The sequence below is a fragment of the Balaenoptera musculus genome, chromosome 18, assembly GCF_009873245.2.
Source record: "Balaenoptera musculus isolate JJ_BM4_2016_0621 chromosome 18, mBalMus1.pri.v3, whole genome shotgun sequence".
In the NCBI taxonomy this organism is placed as follows: domain Eukaryota; kingdom Metazoa; phylum Chordata; class Mammalia; order Artiodactyla; family Balaenopteridae; genus Balaenoptera; species Balaenoptera musculus.
In genome coordinates this window covers 28,535,395-28,551,725 of record NC_045802.1, presented here as the reverse complement: position 1 = coordinate 28,551,725, position 16,331 = coordinate 28,535,395, and positions in this window count along the sequence as shown.

Sequence of the window (16,331 nt, the reverse complement as noted above, 5' to 3'; positions counted from 1 at the left end):
AATTTCAAGATGACTGTCAGAGCTGACTGTGCTATTTCTGCATGGAGCCCCCTCTCTCCGCCTACACAACTGTGAAACTCCCTTTTAAAAGCTCTTGCCCACTGATTGTCAGTGAGGAGTTGACCTTTGGACGTAAGTCTACGTTCTTTCCTGGCTGCTGACCTCCAGAATAAAACAAATTTTCCTTTCCACCAATCTTGCCTCTCGAGTATTGTTTTTTCAGTGCCGAGCAGTTGGACCTGAGTTTCGGTAGCATATACTCAAGATCAAGTTATGGAATCTACAAGTTATCATATTGGCTAAAATAGAAAAGAAAAGACCTAGGTGATAGGGAAAGAACTTTTTAAAGGAAAAATTATTGATCACACAGAAGACAATTTGAACGGTCTTCAATCATGTCTACAGATCACTTACTACAGATAAGGTGCATGGTCAAGTTTTAAAACACTAATACAGTCTTACAAATTACAAAATGTATAGGTCTTTGAAATATGCTATTTACCATCTAGAACAGGTACAAGATTTTCTTATCAGGAAGGTCTTAATATCATTATTCTACATCTCCATCCTCTTCACACATTTTTAATTGTTATACCTTGAAGAAAACAAAGCGTCAAATTCAGTTAAGAACTACATGAAATACGAAACATGAAAGAGAAAATGCAGGAATTGGCAGGATAGTTAAGATAGATTCAGTTTGAAAGAGCACTATAATTTGTGTGCCTCCATTTTCCAATAATCTACAATACATTTGCTGTAACAAATATAGTCTGTTTAAGGTAAATTGGCTACTGAGTTGGAGTACTATTCCTCAACTCCTTTCAGGGTTAGGAAAAGAAGCTAAAGGTGACAATGGAATAGCAACAATAGCTGGATAAGGTCTGGAGGCAGGAAAGTGTCTGGCTTGTTTGCGGAGCTGTGTGTGAGTCTAGCTCACTTAGACCACATGGTGCATTGTATAGGTGGTAGACCAGGCTGTGAGAGGTATGGAAGGGCAGGCTAAGGAGTTGGTGTTTATTTTGTTGGCAATGAAAGGAGATAATGGAAGTTTTTAAGCAAAGGAACGAATGATGAGACCAATCCAAATTGTAAAAGAACACTGATGGGGTGGTGGATGGCAGATTAGTGTAAGAAACACTTCTATTCCTTTTAGCATAAGGGTAGATAAAGAAGCTATAGAAAATGTCCTAAAATTATGACTTTTGTTTAAATATTATGCAATACATATGTTAGATGATGTAACAGATGTGCATGCATATCATGGCTATATATTTATATATATTTATAGGTACTACACACACACATACACACTCACACACACACACACACACACACACACTATTGGTAGAGTATCAAGACTAGAATTTTACAAAAGCAGTCATCATCTCCTAATATTTAAAAGTTTCAAATTTTTGTTTAACAGATTTGATTTTCTTAATTAGGAAATAAAACATAAAATGTTTCCATTGTGGGCTTTCATTATATATTATATTATATATTATCATATCATATTATATAGTTGCTTTTCTCTTTTAGGAGGTGCTATCAGGCTTACTTGGAGGTACTAAAAAGAGAATGCAGAAAATAAATAAGTATTTGAAACAGGGATGTTTGCAAAAAGGGACATAATGGGAAGTAAGAAAGAGATAACTAAATAAATACAATTATATGTGTATATTATGTACAGAATTTCTAAAACTGCATTTTTTTACTTAAAAATTAATGTTAAGGGAAACTGACACTGTATAGATACAAGCATCAAAGTGGATACTATTAAAGGATTACTGTTGTTTAAATTTTATCTCACTATATTAAGCTATATTGATTTACAGTAATGGAAGTAGATAACGGCAAAGAATTGAACAATTAATTGATTGAATCATGATCATTTGTAGTCCTTTGTGTTTCGTCTAGAGCATTAGATGGTAACAATGTTTGATGAAGGTTCACTCAAATTGTTTAAGAGGTAATAAGCAAGAATAATTTGGAAATTTAAATATGTATATGTATATTTTGCATTCAATAAATGGTAAATATTATACTGGCTACAGAATATAAGGCAATTGGTGGAATTCAGTTCATCTTTACAATGATTATGTATTCTAGTTATTGAGACATTTGTTTTCAAGTGACTACATATAATATGCAGCGGTATAGCTAGTCGATAAAGTATTGAAATATTTCCTCAGCAATTTTGATAAACAGCCACTTCCTCAAGTCCCCTGAGGGACCCATCACTACTTTCCCTATACCATCCACCTTCTGAAAAGGGTCTTAATAAGAAGGATATAAAAAACGTACTCCAGTTCTGGTGTCCAACTTCCTCACATGTTGAAAGACTCATTTCTTGAAAGAGTAAATGAATAGCAAACAGATAAGGCCTGAGGTGGGAACAAATTTCTACATTTGAAGAAGAGCAAGGCCATCCACACTGATGAACAGTGAGCCAGGAAATAGTGCACAGAGAGATCCAAGGTGGAGAGTAATGGTGTAGCTCACTCAGGACCTCTTGGGACAGGGCGAGGTGTTGTGATTTTGTCACATGTTAAATAAAAAGGCAATGGAATGTGTAAATGAGAAAAAGAACAAGACTGGTTTTAACGTTTTAAAAATATTATACAACTGTTCTGTAGAAAATGGACAAGAAGTTTCTCATTATAAATTCTTTTCTAGACATGTAAGTTTTGAAAAATTTAAGACCAATTGTATGATTAACTTCCATCTGAAATAGTAGATTGCCCAAATATTTAACAGTCACACAATGACTGAGACACTCTTGATTTGTAAGTATAGTTTGGACAGCAAAAATTATTATATTAGATTGGGACCTTATGCTTAGAAAATATATTATGAATGTTAATCATAATGTAAAATAGTACCATCCCTCACTAGAATCCTGTCCACTTATCAGACCTGGTGATTTCTCATGCACAGAAAATGTTTCTCTCACTTTTTATTTACTTAATTGCACAAATGGATTTCAAGGCCAGATGGCTACACAGATGAAGCAAATTATAGTAAAGAATGAAGTGTGCTCAATGTAAAATAATGAATAATGACAGGGGTAAATTGCCTGTTTATGACCATGAAAAAATATCCAAACATACTTTTAACACATAATAGAGGACAAAGAAAATAAATTTGTGTGCAATTTCACAAATTTATAATAGTATATTCACAATGATGACTGTCTGTCATCAGGGGGAAATGTCTGTCCCCCTGGTTTCTTAAATGGAACTGAACAATGCTTTAGGAAAGCTCTTCAAAGGAAGGTTTCAGCTACTGAATATGAACAGGTGATGACTTTCAAGAAGTTCATCTGATATCAGTGAAGAAACCATATACACACAACCTTAGAGAATTTTATGGCAGGGAGGAACCGTTATGATGATTGAGTTCAAACCCTTTAGTTTTCAGACAAAGAGACTAAAGATTTATGTCTCAGTATTCTCTATAATATGCAATTTTCATTTGGTTTTCATAGGAATCATAACATCTGAAAAAGCAGAGGATACTTCTAGTAAATATAAATGGAAGAAAGTAGTTTTCAAATAAAACATGAAATTATATTTAGGAATTAAATTCCAGGAAGAAATCTATTTAGTATCTGTGGTAAAATTCACAAGACCTGGGTCTGGGCAAGATGGCAGAAGAGTAAGATGCGGAGATCACATTCCTCCCCACAGATACATCAGAAATACATCGACACGTGGAACTGCTCCTATAGAACACCCACTGAACGCTGGCAGAAGACGTCAGACCTCCCAAAAGGGAAGAAACTCCCCACGTACCTGGGTAGGGCAAAAGAAAAAAGAAACAAAGAGACAAAAGAATAGGGATGGGACCGGCACCAGTGGGAGGGAGCTGTGAAGGAGGAAAGGTCTCCACACACTAGGAAGCCCCTTTGTGGGCGGAGACTGCGGGTGGCAGAGGGGGGAAGCTTCGGAGCCGCGGAGGAAAGCGCAGCCACATGGGTGCGGAGGGCAAAGCAGAGAGATCCCCGCACAGCGGATCGACACCGAGCTGCACTCACCAGCCCAAGAGGCTTGTCTGCTTACCCGCTGGGGCAGGCGGGAGCTGGGGGCTGAGGCTGGTGCTTCAGTCGGATCTAAGGGAGAGGACAGGGGTTGGCGGCGTGAACACAGCCTGAAGGGGTTAGCGCACCACAGCTAGCCAGGAGGGAGTCCAGGAAAAGGTCTGGAGCTGCCGAAAAGGCAAGAGACTTTTTCTTGTCTCGTTGTTTCCTGGTGTGTGAGGAGAGGGGATTCAGAGCGCCCCCTAAACGAGCCCGAGAGACGGACGCGAGCCGCGGCTATCAGTGCGGACCCCAGAGATGGACATGAAACGCTAAGGCTTGCTGCTGCTCCACCAAGAAACCTGTGCGAGCACAGGTCACTATCCACACCGCCCCTCCCGGGAGCCTGTGCAGCCCACCACTGCCAGCGTCCCATGATCCAGGGACAACTTCCCTGGGAGAATGCATGGCGTGCCTCAGGCTGCTGCAATGTCACGCTGGCCTCTGCCGCTGCAGGCTCGCCCCGCATGCGTACCCACCTCTCCCCCCGGCCTGAGTGAGCCAGAGCCCCTGAAGCAGGTGCTCCTTTAACACCGTCCTGTCTGGGCGGGGAACAGACGCCCTCAGGCGACCTACACGCAGAGGCGGGTCCAAATCCAAAGCTGAACCCTGGGAGCTGTGCTAACAAAGAGAAAGGGAACTTTCTTCCAGCAGCCTCAGAAGCTGTGGATTAAAGTTCAACAAACAACTTGATGTACCTGCATCTGTTGAATACCTGAATAGACAATGAATCATCCCAAATTCAGGAGGTGGACTTTAGGAGCAGGATATATTAATTTTTCCCCTTTTCCTTTTTTTTGAGTGTATATGTGTATGCTTCTGGGTGAGATTTTTTATGTATAGCTTTGCTTTCACCACTTGTCCTAGGGTTCGGTCCATCCATTTTTTTTTTTTTTAACTTAAAAAAAGTTTCTTTTTTCTTAATAAATTTTTTCTTAATAATTTATTTCTTATTTTTTATTTCAAAAAATTTTAAAAATTTTTCTTAATTTTTCTCTTATTTTTTATTTTAAAAAGTAAAAAATGTTTTTCTTAATAAATTTTTTCTTAATAATGTTTTTTATTTTTTATTTTAAAAAAATTAAAAATTGTTTCTCCTAATAAATTTTTTCTTAATAATTTTTTTCTTATTTTTTATTTTAAAAAAATAAAAAAAAATTTCTTAATAATTTTTTTCTCATTTTTTATTTTAAAAAATTAAATTTTTTTTTCTTAATAATTATTTTCTTATTTTTATTTTTAAAAAAATATTTTAAAAAATAAAAATAATTTTCCTTAATAAATTTTTTCTTAATAATTTTTTTACTTTGTATTTTAATAGCTTTATTTTATTTTATCTTACTTTATTGTATTTTATTTTATTTTATCCTATTTCTTTCTTTCTTTCTATTTTTTCTCCCTTTTATTCTGAGCCATGTGAAGAAAGGTTCTTGGTCCTCCAGACAGGAATCAGGGCTGTATCTCTGAGGTAGGAGAGCCAACTTCAGGACACTGGTCCACAAGAGACCTCCCAGCTCCACGTAATACTAAACAGCAAAAATCTCTCAGAGATCTCCATCTCAACATCAAGACCCAGCTTCACTCAACGACCAGCAAGCTACAATGCTGGACACCCTATGCCAAACAAGTAGCAAGATAGGAACACAGCCCCATCCATTAGCAGAGAGGCTGCCTAAAATCATAATAAGGCCACAACACCCCCAAAACATGCCACCAGACATGGATATGCAAATGAGAAAGACAAGATCCAGCCTCATCCACCAGAACACAGGCACTAGTCCCCTCCACCAGAAAGCCTACACAACTCACTGAACCAAACTTAACTACTGGGGACAGATACCAAAAACAACGGGAACTACGATCCTGCAGCCTGTGAAAAGGAGACCCCAAACACAGTAAGATAAGCAAAATGAGAAGACAAAAAAACACATAACAGGTGAAGGAGCAGGGTCAAAACACACCAGACCTAACAAATGAAGAAGAAATAGGCAGTCTACCTGAAAAAGAATTCAGAATAATGATAGTAAAGATGATCCAAAATCTTGGAAATAGAATAGACAAAATGCAAGAAACATTTAACAAGGACCTAGAAGAACTAAAGAGGAACCAAGTAATGATGAAAAACACAATAAATGAAATTAAAAATACTCTAGATGGGATCAATTGCAGAATAACTGAGGAAGAAGAATGGATAAGTAGACGTGGAAGATAAAATAGTGGAAATAACTACTGCAGAGAAGAATAAAGAAAAAAGAATGAAGACAACTGAGGACAGTCTCAGAGACCTCTGGGACAATATTAAATGCACCAACATTCAAATTATAGGGGTCCCAGAAGAAGAAGAGAAAAAGAAAGGGACTGAGGAAATATTTGAAGAGATTATAGTTGAAAACTTCCCTAATATGGGAAAGGAAATAGTTAATCAAGTCCTGGAAGCACAGAGAGTCCCATACAGGATAAATCCAAGGAGAAACACGCCAAGACACATATTAATCAAACTATCAAAAATTAAATATAAAGAAAACATATAAAAAGCAGCAAGGGAAAAACACCAAATAACACAAAAGGGAATCCCCATAAGGTTAACAGCTGATCTTTCAGCAGAAACTCTGCAAGACAGAAGGGAGTGGCAGAACATATTTAAAGTGATGAAGGAGAAAAACCTACAACCAAGATTACTCTACCCAGCAAGGATCTCATTCAGATTTGATGGAGAAATTAAAACCTTTACAGACAAGCAAAAGCTGAGAGAGTTCAGCACCACCAAACCAGCTTTACAACAAATGCAAAAGGAACTTCTCTAGGCAGGAAACACAAGAGAAGGAAAAGACCTAAAATAACAAACCCAAAACATTTAAGAAAATGAGAATAAGAACATACATATAGATAATTACCTTAAATGTAAATGGATTAAATGTTCCCACCAAAAGACACAGACTGGCTGAATGGAAAGAAAAACAAGACCCGTATATATACTGTCTACAGGAAACCCACTTCAGACCTAGAGACACATACAGACTGAAAGTGAGGGGATGGAAAAAGATATTCCATGCAAATGGAAATCAAAAGAAAGCTGGAGTAGCAATTCTCATATCAGACAAAATAGACTTTAAAATAAAGACTATTACAAGAGACAAAGAAGGACACTATATAATGATCAAGGGATTGATTCAAGAAGAAGATATAACAATTGTAAATATTTATGCACCCAACATAGGAGCACCTCAATACATAAGGCAAATACTAACAGCCATAAAAGGGGAAATCGACAGCAACACAATCATAGTAGGGGACTTTAACACCCCACTTTCACCAATGGACAGATCATCCAAAATGAAAATAAATAAGGAAACACAAGCTTTAAATAATACATTAAACAAGATGGACTCAATTGATATTTATAGGACATTCCACCCAAAAACAACAGAATACACATTTTTCTCAAGTGCTCATGGCACATTCTCCAGGATAGATCATATCTTGGGTCACAAATCAAGCCTTGGTAAATTTAAGAAAATTGAAATCGTATCAAGTATCTTTTCCGACCACAATGCTATGAGACTAGATATCAATTACAGGAAAAGATCTGTAAAAAATACAAACACATGGAGGCTACACAATACACTACTTAATAACGAAGTGATCAGTGAAGAAATCAAAGGGGAAATCAAAATATACCTAGAAACAAATGACATGGAGACACGAAGATCCAAAACCTATGGGATGCAGCAAAAGCAGTTCTAAGAGGGAAGTTTATAGCAATAAAGCCTACCTCAAGAAACAGGAAACATCTCGAATAAACAACCTAACCTTGCACCTAAAGCAACTAGAGAAAGAAAAACAAAAAAAACCCCAAAGTCAGCAGAAGGAAAGAAATCATAAGGTCAGATCAGAAATAAATGAAAAAGAAATGAAGGAGACAATAGCAAAGATCAATAAAACTAAAAGCTGGTTCTTAGAGAAGATAAACAAAATTGATAAACCACTAGCCAGACTCATCAAGAGAAAAAGGGAGAAGACTCAAATCAGTAGAATTAGAAATGAAACAGGATAAGTAACAACTGACATTGCAGAAATACAAACGATCATTAGAGATTACTACAAGCAACTCTATGCCAATACAATGGACAACCTGGAAGAAATGGACAAATTCTTTGAAATGCACAACCTGCTGAGACTGAACCAGGAAGAAATAGAAAATATGAACAGAGCAATCACAAGCACTGAAATTGAAACTGTGATTAAAAATCTTCCAACAAACAAAAGCCCAGGACCAGATGGCTTCACAGGCGAATTCTATCAAACATTTAGAGAAGAGCTAACACCTATCCTTCTCAAAATCTTCCAAAATCTTGCAGAGGGAGGAACACTCCCCAACTCATTCTATGAGGCCACCATCACCATGATACCAAAACCAGACAAAGATGTCACAAAGAAAGAAAAATACAGGCCAATATCACTGATGAACATAGATGCAAAAATCCTCAACAAAATACTAGCAAACAGAATCCAACAGCACATTAAAATGATCATACACCATGATCAAGAGGGGTTTATTCCAAGAATGCAAGGATTCTTCAATATGTGCAAATCAATCAATGTGATACATCATATTAACAAATTGAAGGATAAAACCCATATGATCATCTCAATAGATGCAGAGAAAGCTTTTGTCAAAATTCACCACCCATTTATGATAAAAGCCCTGCAGAAAGTAGGCATAGAGGGTACTTTCCTCAACATAATAAAGGTCATATATGACAAACGCACAGCCAACATCATCCTCAATGGTGAAAAACTGAAACCATTTCCATTAAGATCAGGAACAAGACAAGGTTGCCCATTCTCACCACTATTATTCAACATAGTTTTGGAACTTTTAGCCACAGCAACCACAGAAGAAAAAGAAATAAAAGGAATCCAAATCAGAAAAGAAGAAGTAAAGCTGTCACTGTTTGCAGATGACATGATACTATACATAGGGAATCCTAAAGATGCCACCAGAAACCTACTAGAGCTAATCAATGAATTTGGTAATGTAGCAGTATACAAAATGAATGCACAGAAATCTCTTGCATTCCTATACACTAATGATGAAAAATCTGAAAGTGAAATTAAGAAAACACTCCCATTTACCATTGCAACAAAAATAATAAAATATCTAGGAATAAACCTACCTAAGGAGACAAAAGACCTGTATGCAGAAAATTATAAGACACTGATGAAAGAAATTAAAGATGATACAAATAGATGGAGAGATATACCATATTCTTGGATTGGAAGAATCAACATTGTGAAAATGACTCTACTACCCAAAGCAATCTACAGATTCAATGCAATCCCTATCAAACTACCACTGGCATTTTTCACAGAACTAGAACAAAAAGTTTCACAATTTGTATGGAAACACAAAAGACCCCGTATAACCAAAGCAATCTTGAGAATGAAAAATGGAGCTGGAGGAATCCGGCTCTCTGACTTCAAACTATATTACAAAGCTACAGTAATCAAGGCAGTATGGTACTGGCACAAAAACAGAAACATAGATCAATGGAACAAGATAGAAAGCCCAGAGATAAACCCACACACCTATGGTCAACTAATCTATGACAAAGGAGGCAAGCTTGTTCAGTGGAGAAAAGACAGCCTCTTCAATAAGTGGTGCTGGGAAAATTGGACAGGTACATGTAAAAGTATGAAATTAGAACATTCCTTAACACCATACACAAAAATAAACTCAAAATGGATTAAAGACCTGAATGTAAGGCCAGACACTCTCAAACTCTTAGAGGAAAACATAGGCAGAACACTGTATGACATAAATCACAGCAAGATCCTTTTTGACCCAGCTCCTAGAAAAATGGAAATAAAAACAAAAATAAACAAATGGGACCTAATGAAACTTAAAAGCTTTTGCACAGCAAAGGAAACCATAAACAAGACCAAAAGACAACCCTCAGAATGGGAGAAAATATTTGCAAATGAAGCAACTGGCAAAGTATTAATCTCCAAGATTTACAAGCAGCTCATGCAGCCCAATAACAAAACAACAAACACCCCAATCCAAAAATGGGCAGAAGACCTAAATAGACATTTTCCAAAGAAGATATACAGATTGGCAAGAAACACATGAAAGAATGCTCAACATCATTAATCATTAGAGAAATGCAAATCAAAACTACAATGAGATATCATCTCACACCGGTCAGAATGGCCATCATCAAAAAATCTAGAAACAATAAATGCTGGAGGGGGTGTGGAGGAAAGGGAACACTCTTGCACTGTTGGTGGGAATGTAAATTGATACAGCCACTATGGAGAACTGTATGGAGGTTCCTTAAAAAACTAAAAATAGAACTACCATATGACCCAGCAATCCCACTACTGGGCGTATATCCTGAGAAGACCATAATTCAAAAAGAGTCATGTACCAAAATGTTCGTTGCAGCTCTATTTACAATAGCCAGGACATAGAAGCAACCTAAATGTACATCATTGGATGAATGGATAAAGAAGATGTGGCACATATATACAATGGAATATTACTCAGACATAAAAAGAAACGAAATGGAGGTATTTGTAGTGAGGTGGATAGAGCTAGAGTCTGTCATACAGAGTGACGTAAGTCAGGAAGAGAAAAACAAATACAGTATGCTAACTCATATACATGGAATCTAAGGGATAAAAAAAAAAAGGTCCTGAAGAACCTAGTGGCAGGACAGGAATAAAGACACAGATCTACTAGAGAATGGACCTGAGGATATGGGGAGGGAGAAGGGTAAGATCTGACAAAGTGAGAGAGTGGCATGGACATATATACACTACCAAATGTAAAATAGATGGCTAGCGGGAAGCAACCGCATAGCGCAGGGAGATCAGCTCTGTGCTTTGTGACCGCCTGGGGGGGTGGGAGGGGTAGGGTGGGAAGGAGGGAGATGCAGGTGGGAGGAGATGTGGGAACATATGTATATGTATGACTGATTCACTTTGTTAAAGAGTAGAAGCTAATACACCATTGTAAAGGAATTATACTCCAATAAAGATGTTTAAAAAAAAAATTCACAAGACCTAATGTATGGGTAAATAAATATATACCTTAGAAAATGTCAAAAACCTTACATTTTATTCACTGAATATTATTTATTAGTTACTGAAAATCTACAATCTTATAGTATATTGTGCATTTGCAACATGTAATAAGAAGAAACGCTCAGGAAAGCAAGATCAAGGTTCCCTTACCAGTTACAGTTAAAAATCTAAAGTCACTTAATGCACCTCAATCATTATTTGTTTTAACAAAATCTTTTAATTTATTCAGAAGTAATTTCACAACAGTATCTCATTTGACAGTCATAAGAACCTTTCCAGATACCTAGAAAATCTTTTATAATTTTCATTTTCTAGGTTAGGAAATGAAGTTAAATAACTCAAGTAGGGGAAGTCCATAATGATTCAGCATCCCACTTCTGCCTTTACTATCAAGGACCACAATTCAAGGTTAACATAGTCACATTGTTTCAGGTAAAACACCTGGTATATGATCAATTTTTCATATCTATCAAGCCTTGTATGCTTTCTGGTTAACTTTATCAAAATTCACATTATGCTAATTTGTTAGGAATGAAGGTGACAGGAAAACGATTTCCTTAGGCAGTTTTCAGCATTTGGGAGATCACTTAAGAGGTCTTATGCTGAATAGGTCCAGTTTTTGAACTGGATTCACTACTGTGAAAATAGAATATCTTCAAAGAATATCTAGAGGAGATTTAGCTTACCTATGAATGGTATATCCTCCTGTCAACTCTTTAATTGACCTAAAACACATTGTGCAGCCTTTGGTCATAATGATCTTATCTTAGAATAAATATGCTCTTAAAAGAAAAAACAGGGCTTCCCTGGTGGCGCAGTGGTTGAGAATCTGCCTGTCAGTGCAGGAGACACGGGTTCGAGCCCTGGTCTGGGAAGATCCCACATGCCACGGAGCAACTAGGCCTGTGAGCCACCATTACTGAGCCTGCGCGTCTGGAGCCTGTGCTCCGCAACAAGAGAGGGCCGCAATAATGAGAGGCCCGCGCACCGTGATGAAGAGTGGCCCCCACTTGCCACAACTAGAGAAAGCCCTCACACAGAAACGAAGACCCAACACAGCCATAAATAAATAAATAAATAAATAAATAAAAATTTAAAAAAAAAAAAGAAAAAAGAAAAAAAAAAGTCAAGTAACATCTGCAGACAATATGAAAATGTGATATCTTTTGAAAAAGGAGAGGTCTTGGGGTATTTTCTATTGTTTCTGTCATCTATTATTCTTCTTAGAACAAGTGTAGATGATATTTATATTTTTATTTTAGAATTTTAGTTTAGAATTGCAGGAACATCTAAATCTATAAAAAATAAAATTCCTGTTACCTAATTCCCAATTTGACCTAGTTTCTCCCACAGGATGGGTCTATATGTTATGTAAATAGGAGGTTAAAGTGGAGGCAAACAGCAAGTTCTAGTTGCTTCTATTCACAGGTAGTACAAAGCTCAATATGGATCAGAATGACATTTTAGAGCCTTGTAATAGTGATTCAGGTTTTTACCACAGTGAACTTGCATAGTCTTTGAAATATGTGACACTGTTCCCTACTTAAACAATGAACAAGGCACATGGCATGTCACTCAGAATCCTCCATTCCTGTCAAGAGGTCAAGCTCACTTTGGTTAGCTTCAGGGTGTTCTGTCAAAGTTGAAAATGTTTTTCACAGGTGTCTCAGACAGTGTTCATTGTATAAGCTATTGAATCTATACAAGAGTTTGATAGAGCAAGGAAAACATTTTCAGTTAGAAATATAAAGAACAATATAAGAGAGCTAAAGTGTTGATTTGTCTTTTTATTAAGAGAAGGGAATACAATAAAATAAAAATCCTTATATATTAAATTGTAAAAACCATGCATTTTGTGTAATATAGTTTTTAAAATACTGTTTTGACCCCATTTTAGAACTCTGACTAGTGGCCTGTCAGTTCCCCTTCTTAAGCAGCAAATTAAGTCCACACCTCAACCTCTTCTCCAATCAGCCTCTCACTCCAGGGCTAGTATTAGCACTAGGGCCAGGTGCCAGCCACTTAGGGATATTCCCTATATTCCAGATCCCAGGAAATTATTCAAAATAGACAACCCATACCCTGTTTGTGTTACATAAGCTTCTCCCTACAGCTCCAGCTTGCTGTTACCCTGTCCTCTGGTTCAATCCCCTATGTGACCTTGTCTGACAACCTTACCTCTTTTGGACCTACAAGTAACAAAAAATTCTGCCTTTCAGCTATCTGAGTGTCGTTGTGTTCCATCCTGCCATCAACCAAATCTTTAAATCTTAAAAAAACATCATATAAGTGTAATAATAGACTGGACCACACAATACATAAATCCTAATGAAGGTTCTGTTATTTCTTAGCTAGATGATGCATAACAGATATGACATCAAGATTGAAATTATCCTCATTGAGACCACATTCTATGAGAGTGAGGTGATACTTCTTTTATTGCCTTGACTACCACTGTCAGGTGGAAGTCATCTTGCCCTAATCCACAGAGTGGGGATTCTTAAATTAGTAAATATAACTATACATGCACACATACATGTGTTACTGGTAGAACAGCAATTTCCTTGGTTCTTGTCCTCTCGAGGGAAATAATTTAGAAGAGACAAAGAGCAGTTTCATGCAGCAGAAGTTTTATTAAGCAAAGTAAGAGTACACTGTCGAGAAAGGTTGAGAGTGGACTGTCCGGAAACCAGAAGCAGCCCTGCAGTGAGGGTAGTGCTGGGTACTTTAGGGGTGGCAGTCTCTCCCCGCCACCCACATCATTTGACTGACAAGTTGATTGACAGTTTTTAGTTATATAACTTTTCTCCTAGTAAGCAGTTGCTTACCCATAAGCACCCAAGCGAAACCCAGGGTTGGGGGGTGGTGGTAGTAAAAACCTCAATGCTAATTTATTATAAATACAGCATAATGGGCCCTGGGTTACTTTGAGTCACTTTTTCGATCTTGGTGCACCTGCGCCAACCTGTGTTGGTGGTTTTATCCTGCTTAGTCCTGATAAGGCTGGAAACTTAGTGGTGGTCCTTTACTAGAAGAGAGAGGATCTCTGGGCATGCTCTGATTACCAGTGTCCAGGTGGGGGAGAGAAAGATGACTCCCTCCAGGATGGGGCAGGACCCACTCATGTGTGACTAGCTACCTAACACATGCATTCAGTGGAAATAACATATACATTTTAATAGATTATCAAATCAGTTCATGGCTTCCCCAAATTTAAGTATCACTGAAACAGAAGAGTTTTTAACTTAAAATTTTGTGAAGTCAAAAACCTAAGAATAATTGAATCAAAAACGTTGAAAACAATTTAAATATAATTTAAGGTAGACCTGAATTAAATGCAAAAGTATTATTAATTTTCAATTCTTCCCTACAAAGGACCTTGTAAAAACCTTTAGTTAAGTGTGGCTCAGAGATGATATTTGCCTTGATTCCACTAGCCTTGCACTTTTCCAGGTGCTTCCCAGGTTCTGATGATACTCTATTAGGTTTTTCATATCATTTATGACCCATTTGGAGATGTCCTGATTTTCAGGTATTTATATTCTTTTAAAAATGTTCAGTTTCTACAATACAATTTATTTTAACAACAACAATACAACACGCTATCAAGTGTTTAAGTTTTTCTTTGCTCTGCTATAATCAGAAAATGGCTTCTTGTAATCCATTACTCTGAAGAAATTATTTCCTTTTTCCTTCATAGAGCTAGATGCCATTGTTTCCTAATTCCTAGTAATTTACGTATTCTATTCTTAGGCCTATTGCCTTTGTGTTCTGCCTATGGAAGGGCTGCTTTATTATTCTCCACATGCCATAAAAAATAATAATATGCATATATAATATAAACTGAGAAAATAACAATTGTTAATATAAATATTAAGACAATGACATTTCCTTTATAACATGTTATTATAACGCCTTTATAAATCAGTGCTAGCATCAGAAATTCTCATAGTTTATTATTTGGCTTTTCAATCAAACAACACATAGTTCATTTTGTTCAAACTCTAAATGCTCTGAACTCTAAGAATCTCACTTTATTCATTTATAAATCTGCTTTTTCCTTGAAGGTGTTTCCAAAGCCAGTCGAACAGTAGCCTCTGGTTTTCATGATCTCACAGGGCCCAAAACCTACCAAAGTAATTTAATTTAATAGGAGAACAACTATATTAAGCAGGTTCCTTCAGGCGGAAATATCATCAGTGCAGCAGGAACTAGAAATAAATACCATATAACCTTTAGTGTCTTGATGAAGCTGACAGAATCAAGTACAGATTTTCTCAGGACAGTCTCATGAATTTTAGGCCTTGCCAATTACTTATAAATAATGCAATAAGGAAAATGAATACCTCTCCCTCCCTCTTTCACACACACACACACATACACATTCACTCAAATTGCAAAATACATATAAACAACTGAAACAAACAAACAAACAAACAAAAAACACCCACACTAGAATAAGACCTGAAAAAGACTTGATATAAAGGAATTGTTGGACACATAATTAGAACAGTTCAGAAATAATAGAAGCTTGAACATATATAAAACATTTTTATAAGAACCAAAAAGAAGCTCCAAAAATAAAATAAAACAAAATAAAGTAACTGAAATATTAAATCCAATCTATGAGTTTAACCACAAATTGACATTTTAAGAGACCAGTAAACTAAAAGATAAACCTATAGAAATTATCCAGACTGCATCAGAGAGATTAAAAAAAAAAAAAAAAAAAAAAAAACTATGTAAAGGTCTTTAAGAGGCATGGAAGATAAAATGAGAAACAGGAGTTGTAGTAAAAAAGAAAAAGTTATTAGGTCACAGATATCACTGGAAGATACACAAGTCAATAATTTTCCAGAAGTGATGAAATAAAATAACTTATATAGTCACAGAGCTCAGTGAACCCAAGTAGTATTAATAAAAATAAATCTAGACCAAAGACATCAAGGTAATGACTCAAAACACTAAAAGCAAATAGATGATCTCAAAAATAGCAGAAATCAATGTCAGATTAACTTCAAATGTGCAAAGATAAAATTGATATCCAATTTTAAGAGTGATGTTGGAAGCTAGTGACGTTATTTAATTACCTTGTAAGAAAGTGAAAATTTGCTGTTAATCTGGAATGTTATACCTAATGATATCCTTTAAGAATTAACTGTGATTG